This window comes from Lagenorhynchus albirostris, chromosome 15 (assembly GCF_949774975.1).
Source record: "Lagenorhynchus albirostris chromosome 15, mLagAlb1.1, whole genome shotgun sequence".
Lineage (NCBI taxonomy): Eukaryota > Metazoa > Chordata > Mammalia > Artiodactyla > Delphinidae > Lagenorhynchus > Lagenorhynchus albirostris.
The window spans coordinates 40,027,989-40,035,034 of record NC_083109.1 but is presented as its reverse complement, the minus strand read 5'-3'; positions in this window follow the sequence as shown (position 1 = coordinate 40,035,034).

Sequence of the window (7,046 nt, the reverse complement as noted above, 5' to 3'; positions counted from 1 at the left end):
AATTAGCATTTAGGGATTGTGGTGGAGGCTGCTAGGTGTTCACCAAAACCTGTTTCCTCTTCTTCCTCGACCTAACAGTAGACTACATTTCCCAATATCCTCTGCAGTTAGATACAGCCATGTGACTGGGTTCAGGCCAATAGGATGTGGGTGGAAGTGATGGATGCCACTTTCATATCTAGCCCATAAAAATCTCCTGTGTGTGAGCCTCTCTTTTTTCCCTTGTCTGCTGGCTGGATGTTTCTGTCCGGGATGACCTGAGAGGAATGATTAGTTGGAACAGGCATCCCATTCCAACTCTGCCCAGAACACCCTATCTAGGCTATTTTGTGATTAGAAATACGCTTTTTTAAAAAAAAAAAAACTGAAGTATAGTTGATTTACAATGTTGTGTTAGTTTCTGGTGTACAGCAAAGGATTCAGTTATACATATATACATATTCTTTTCCATTATGGTTTATTACAGGATATTGGATATAGTTCCCTTTTCTATACAGTAGGACCTTGTTGGTTATCTATTCTATATATAGTAGTTTGTATCTGCTAATCCCAAACTCCTATCCCCTACCCCCTTTCCCCTTTGGTAATCATAAGTTTGTTTTCTATGTCTGTGAGTCTGTTTCTGTTTTGTAAATAAGTTCATTTGTATCATAGTTTAGATTCTACATATAAGTGGTATAATATAGTATTTGTCTTTCTCTTTCTGACTTACTTTGCTAAATTTGATAATCTCTAGGTCCATCCATGTTGCTGCAAATGGCATTCTTTCTTTCTTTTTTATGGCTGAGAAGTATTCCATTGTCTATATGTACCACATCTTCTTTTTCCATTCATCTGTTGATGGACATTTAGGTTGCTTCCATGTCTTGGCTATTATGAATAGTGCTGCTATGAACATTGGGGTGCATGTATCCTTTCGAATTAGAGTTTTCTCCAGATAGATGCCTAGGAATGGGACTGCGGGATCATATGGCAACTCTATTTTTAGTTTTTTAAGGAGAAATAAACTTTTAGAAAAATATGTTAAGCCACTAAAATTGGAGGGTTTGCTCCAGGTGCTTACATTGCCCTGACTAATACGTTCTGTGAAGGAGGGGTGACAAATCTTTTCTTTGGAGGGCCAGGTAGCAAATATTTTTGTCTTTGTGGGCGGTCAGGTCTCTGTTGCCACTACTCAGCTCTGCTGGTGCAGTGGGAAAGCAGTCAAAGAAAATGTGTGAACGAGTGGGTGTGGCTGTGTTTTAATAAGACTCTGTGTACACAAACAGACAGCTGGACCACATGACTTAGTTCGCCAGTGCCTGTTCTAAGAGATGGGCGTGCTTTACCACCTCGTCTCAGGGGCCATACATGGAGGAATTGTAGCAAAATGGGGTTGAATGGATTCTACTTACTAGCCGTGTAACGTCTCAGGAAAGTTATTTTAGCTCTCTGAGTCTCAGTTTCCTCATCTGTAAATTGGAGCTAAGAATGCCTCCTCTAGGGCTGTTGTGAACTTCCACTATCACTCCCACAGAGGACAAGATGAGTGGTTCCAGGTCTCTCTGTCCAATAGACGAAGGACATGAGGGCAGGGAGCTGGTCTGTCTCATTCACTTCTGAAGTCACATCACTTCATAAATATTTGTTCCATGCAGGCAACTTTTAGAAAACTGCTGAAAAATGTAGCTGTAAGGAGCCCAAGTGGTAAACTCTAAGCCCTAGAGGAAACACAAACAAAAACTCCAAAATGTTCCATTAGAGTCCTTTGAACTGTGCAGGGGTCACAGTGCTCACAAGTGAGAAAATCACCACCCTCAGAGGCTCAGAGGTGCTCCTGGGGACTCTACCCGCTAAAGCAACAGCTAGGCTGGTGGGACACCTGGACCTCCAGCATCGTTCCAATTTCTAAGGCTCTAACACACACACACGCACACACACATACAACATGTGAGAACCAAGGGGATGCTTGTGTCTCTCTTCACTTCATCATAAGAGCCCCTATTTACAAAGGACCCATGACTCCCCTGAGTGCATGACCTAGGAGGTGGAGAAGCTGCATTCCCGGGTGAGGACTGTCCTTCCCAGGCACGGGCAGGAGTGGTGGCAAAACAGGGTTGCTTTTTGAAAGGGTTCATGATGGTTCTTCCTTATGTGGCAGGGTCCTTTACTGCATTTCCAGCGTGATACTATAATGTGATGTCCTACCTGTCCACTGACTTCTTCTGCAAAGAGCTAGCCCTTGTAGCTCTCATTTGTACTTAAAAGAGACCCCTTTAATACTTCTGCTTTGCTATAATTATTTCTGTGCAAATTCTGGAAAGCAAAATAAAATCTCAGGGACATGTTATAGCTGGAGGAGAAAATATATAATTTGTATGATTATGATGTTATATATCCTGACAAATAATTTCCAGGCAAAAAGAGAGCAAACTATTCAGTCAGAGTTGAGTCTCAGAGTCTAGAGGATGGAAGGGGCCAACGAGAGTTCATCCAGCTTCCTTTTACAGATGAGGAAACTGAGGCCCAGGGAATTAAATCGACATTTTCAGTATTGCAGAGGGACTTGGTGGCAGCATCAGGTTTCCCAGCTCCAAGGCCATTGCTCTTTCTATTTTCCAAAGTAAAGTTTAAAAAATGAAAGTATGACATACATACAGAAAAGGGTGCATATCCTAAATTCCTCCATGGAATTTTTACTGTCCAGATCAAGAAACAGTATAATACCAGCACCCCAGAAGCCCAAATGTTACCAGTATTCTGACTTCCATCACCATACATTTGAACTGACTTAGACAATTAATATAAATTTAGTTTTACAGGATATTCTCTTGGTATCTGGCTTCTTGTGCTATGTTCCATCCCTCTCTCCAACTTTTTATGTTGAAAACTTTCAAACCTATAGGAACATTGAAGGGACAACCGGTCCACCCTTGTGGTAGATGGCACAAACAACCACAGTTTTCCCTTCATCATATCCAGGCCCTTTACAATGTGACTTCTCAGCTTTTCCCACTCTGCTGTGAAGGCCTTGTGATTGGCATTGACTAAGAAAATGCAGCACGAGTGAGGCTATGTCTGTTCTGCCATCAGGCCTCAAGAAGCCTTGCAGACTTCCTCTCTCTCTCTCTATCTGTCTTGGAATTTGCCTCTGCCATGTGAATAAGCCAGGACGAACCTGCTGGAGGGAAAGGGACAGGGTCTTAGTCACTGCAGCCAGTGGCCAGCCTAGTCCCAGAAGCGGAGCCACCCAACTGGTCGGCTGCTGATCACATAAGGGACCCCAATAGAGATCACAGGAACCCCCCAGGGGAGGTGAGTCTAAATGGAAAAATAAACTAAATACATGTTTGCTGTTGTGGTGGTTTGTCACACAGAAAGGTGCTCAATACAGCCCTTTACCGCAGATATTTCAGTGCATCTCTCCTAAGAATAGAGATTCTCCTACATCGTTGCAATGTAATTATGCTCAGGACATTTACCATTGATACAATTATACTATCTAATTCACATCCATATTCAAAATTTTCTAATTGTTCCTACAATAGCCTTTATAGCTCATGTTTTTCTATTCAGGACTCAGGTGAGAATTCCTTATTCCATTTCGTCTCATTATCTCTGTCTTGAACAATCCCCATTTCCTCCCCACCCCCTTTTTCTTTTGGTCTTTTGTGTCATTACCATTTTTTAAAATTAATTAATTAATTAATTTTTGACTGTGTTGGATCTTCGTTGCTGTGCACAGGCTTTCTCTAGTTGTGGCGAGTGGGGGCTACTCTTCATTGCGGTGTGCGGGCTTCTCGTTGCTGTGGCTTCTCTTGGTGTGGAGCACAGGCTCTAGGCACGTGGGCTCAGTAGTTGTGGCTCGCGGGCTCTAGAGTACAGCCTCAGTAGTTGAGGCGCACAGGGGCTTAGTTGTTCAGGGGTATGTGGGATCTTCCCAGACCAGGGCTCAAACCCGTGTCCCCTGCAATGGCAGGCAGATTCTTAAGCCCTGCGCCATCAGGGAAGTCCCATGTCATTAACATTTTAAAAAGTCTAGGTCAGTTGATTTTGCAGAATGGCCTTCAGTTTATACTTGTGTGGTTATTTCTTCAGGATTAATTTCCAATTCTGCACTTTGGGCAGGAATACTGCCCCAGTGGTGTCCTCTTCTCTGTACATCACATCACAGGGTCCACGTCCTAATTGCCTGGTTGTTGGGGAATCCCTCTCAAGATGCAGTGGTCTTGATTAAATGGGAAGAGTTCCTGACTGAGAATCTGTTGGTGTGTTACTTGTGTTATATTTGTCCTATGCGGAAAGGGAGTTCATCTAATTTCCCGGGAACCTAGTCCACTTTGTTTTAAATTGTTTGTTAACCTTGTCCAGCCCCCTTGTGACCATATTAGAAGGTGACTTTCCTATATGACTCAGTTATTTATGTATTTGTTTATTTAGTCAAAATATGCCCTTTAACGGTCATAATCAAACATCTTGAAAATTCTGTGGAATATAAAGACACTTGTTTGGAAACTACATAAAATAAGAACTTCTTCATGTAGTAATGTTGACTGAGTTTTTTTGCGGGGAGGGGTACAGGTTTGATTTTTTTAATTGAGATATAGTTGATTTATAGTTGTGTTAGTTGCAGGTGTACAGCACAGTGATTCCGTTATACATATATATATATAGATATATCTATTTTTGAATCAGTTATTTTTTTGTTTGCTCTGATCAAAAGTCATTATCAATTAATTCTTAATAGTTTAGCTTCAATCTCTCTCTCTTTCTCTCTCTTCTCTCTCTCTCTCTCCCTCTCTCTCCTTTTCTTTTTGTTAGTAAGCCAGACTTGATATAAGGCAAAAAATAAATATACTTATTATTCATCACCCTTGACTTCAGTGATGACTTAGCTTTATGATGCATCTTTTAAAAAATTGCAGGGAATCTAAAAATACCTAGGGAAGTTTAAAAGAAATGAAGAACACACCAACAGATGGGTCATGTTAACTCTTTTTTAACAACTAAAGAGTAGTTGAAATAGTTTTTCAACAGCTCCAGGTGAGGTTATATCTGCAAGAAAGCTAAAACTGGTTAATTGGCATTTAGAAGTGAATTTAATGACAGCAGTTCTTCAGCAGAGAAAGATCAAGCTGACACCTCTAAGAAGCCACATCAGAGGCCTCTCCACTCAGAACAGCTTTGCAACCGACTGGTTCTCACATCTTTACTAATAAACACGAGAGCTCATCACTGATGCTTGCGGCCAGGATTTCACAATGACTGGGGATGTTGTGGCTCATTTGTGAACCAGATGTGTCTAAACTGAAATCTGAAAATTCTCACTTGGTAAACAGGATGATGAAAGCTAGATATGAAATGGCCCTGTGGAGGAATGAGCATGGAAAAGCTGTTTACACATTTTTGGAGATCAGATTTGGGGCGGTTGTTATTTTACAAAGATCAGAATTTTTCCTTTATTTACCTGGTGTCTGATTTGGTTCTCAAATTGTAGTTCGGTTTTATCCATGCGACAAAAGTAGCATTTGGGAATAAAGCTTTTATTTGTTGGGGATGTGAAAGCCAAATAATCTTTTCAAGGGATGTTTTGGTTACTCACAAAGACTGAAGGATAAACTATTCTCACATTTGTATGTGTGTGCATGTGAGTAGATACAGTGATATCAGGCCCAGCAATATTGAAAAACAAAAAAAAATCTACGTATTCCAGCCAGGTATAACCAGCCAAAGTAACATTGGCTGCTGTAAGAAACATTCCCCCAAAGCTCAATGACCTAACACAATAAACATTTATTTTCTTGCTTGTACTGTAATACTATGAATACCTTGGTATTCGATACTATGAACACTATGAATACCTTCCTTTGATTAAAGGGCCCAGGCTCCTTCTATTTGGTGGCTATGCGTTTTCTAGAACCTTTATCCAGCAGACAAGGGAAGAGAGAAAGGATACATGGAAGATCGCTCAGGAAGCTTTAAGGGCCAGACCTTATGCCATTGGCCAAAACTCAGTCACATGGCTCCACCTAACTGCAAGAAGAGCTGGGAAATGTAGAATTCCTGTATGTCTAGGAGAAAAATAAAATGGCTATGTTGAATGCATGGTGCTGTTTCCATACAGAACTATCTCTGCCAAAATACCACTCATTTTCACCAGTATGTGAACAAAAGCTTGTAGTGTCATGGGTGGGTTAGATAGAGCAGGGGTTAACATTTTTATTTAAAGGGCTGGATTCTAAACATTTTCAGCTTTGTAGGAAAAGAAGAAATATTAAGTACATTATGTATGTACTTTTATAACCATCTAAAATGTAACTGCTTAAAAATGTGAAAACCATTCTTAGCTCAGGGACAGTAGAAAAAGAAACAGTGTGGGCTTGTTGTGGCCTGTGGGCCATAGTTTGCTGACCCCTGGTCTAGATAAATTCTAAAAGGAAATATTCAGCACTGCAGGATTTTCTGTTTCTCAGATTCTTCCTAAGCTGATTTTGACTTTGGTTGAATATTTCAGATAACCTTTTGTGGCAAATTATAGGAGAATATAGACTTAATTGAGGTTATGAAGATTAGGCAGAATTAAACAACAGTTTTGTGTGACAACAGTTACAGGAGATAGCAGTTAAAAAAATTTTACTCTAAACTGGATAATAATAGGAAATACTCGATTATATTTCAAAATATAGTAAACCTGTAGGTCATTATAAAAGGGTTTGCTTCTGTAACATAATGCACAGTTATATCATGCTAAGGTTTTCTAGGCACTTTGTAATGACTATGTTTATTGAGATTCATCTACTAATCTGTGATCTCAATTAAGCACTCAGATGTTGCCTTTCTTCTTGCGCTTCCTTCTCTCCTAGTGTTAAGATGGTTATTTTTCCTGCTTATTATTCAACTGTATAATAAATAATGAGAATCTGGACTCACAGAATAGTCTAGGAAGAGCCACGGAGGAGGATGTCTGCTTGGCTTGACCACATCAATTCTGACTCATTAGCTGGTATGATAACGGCTAAGATTTTATATATCATTTAGATTAAGTAAAAGTAATACATAAAAAAGAG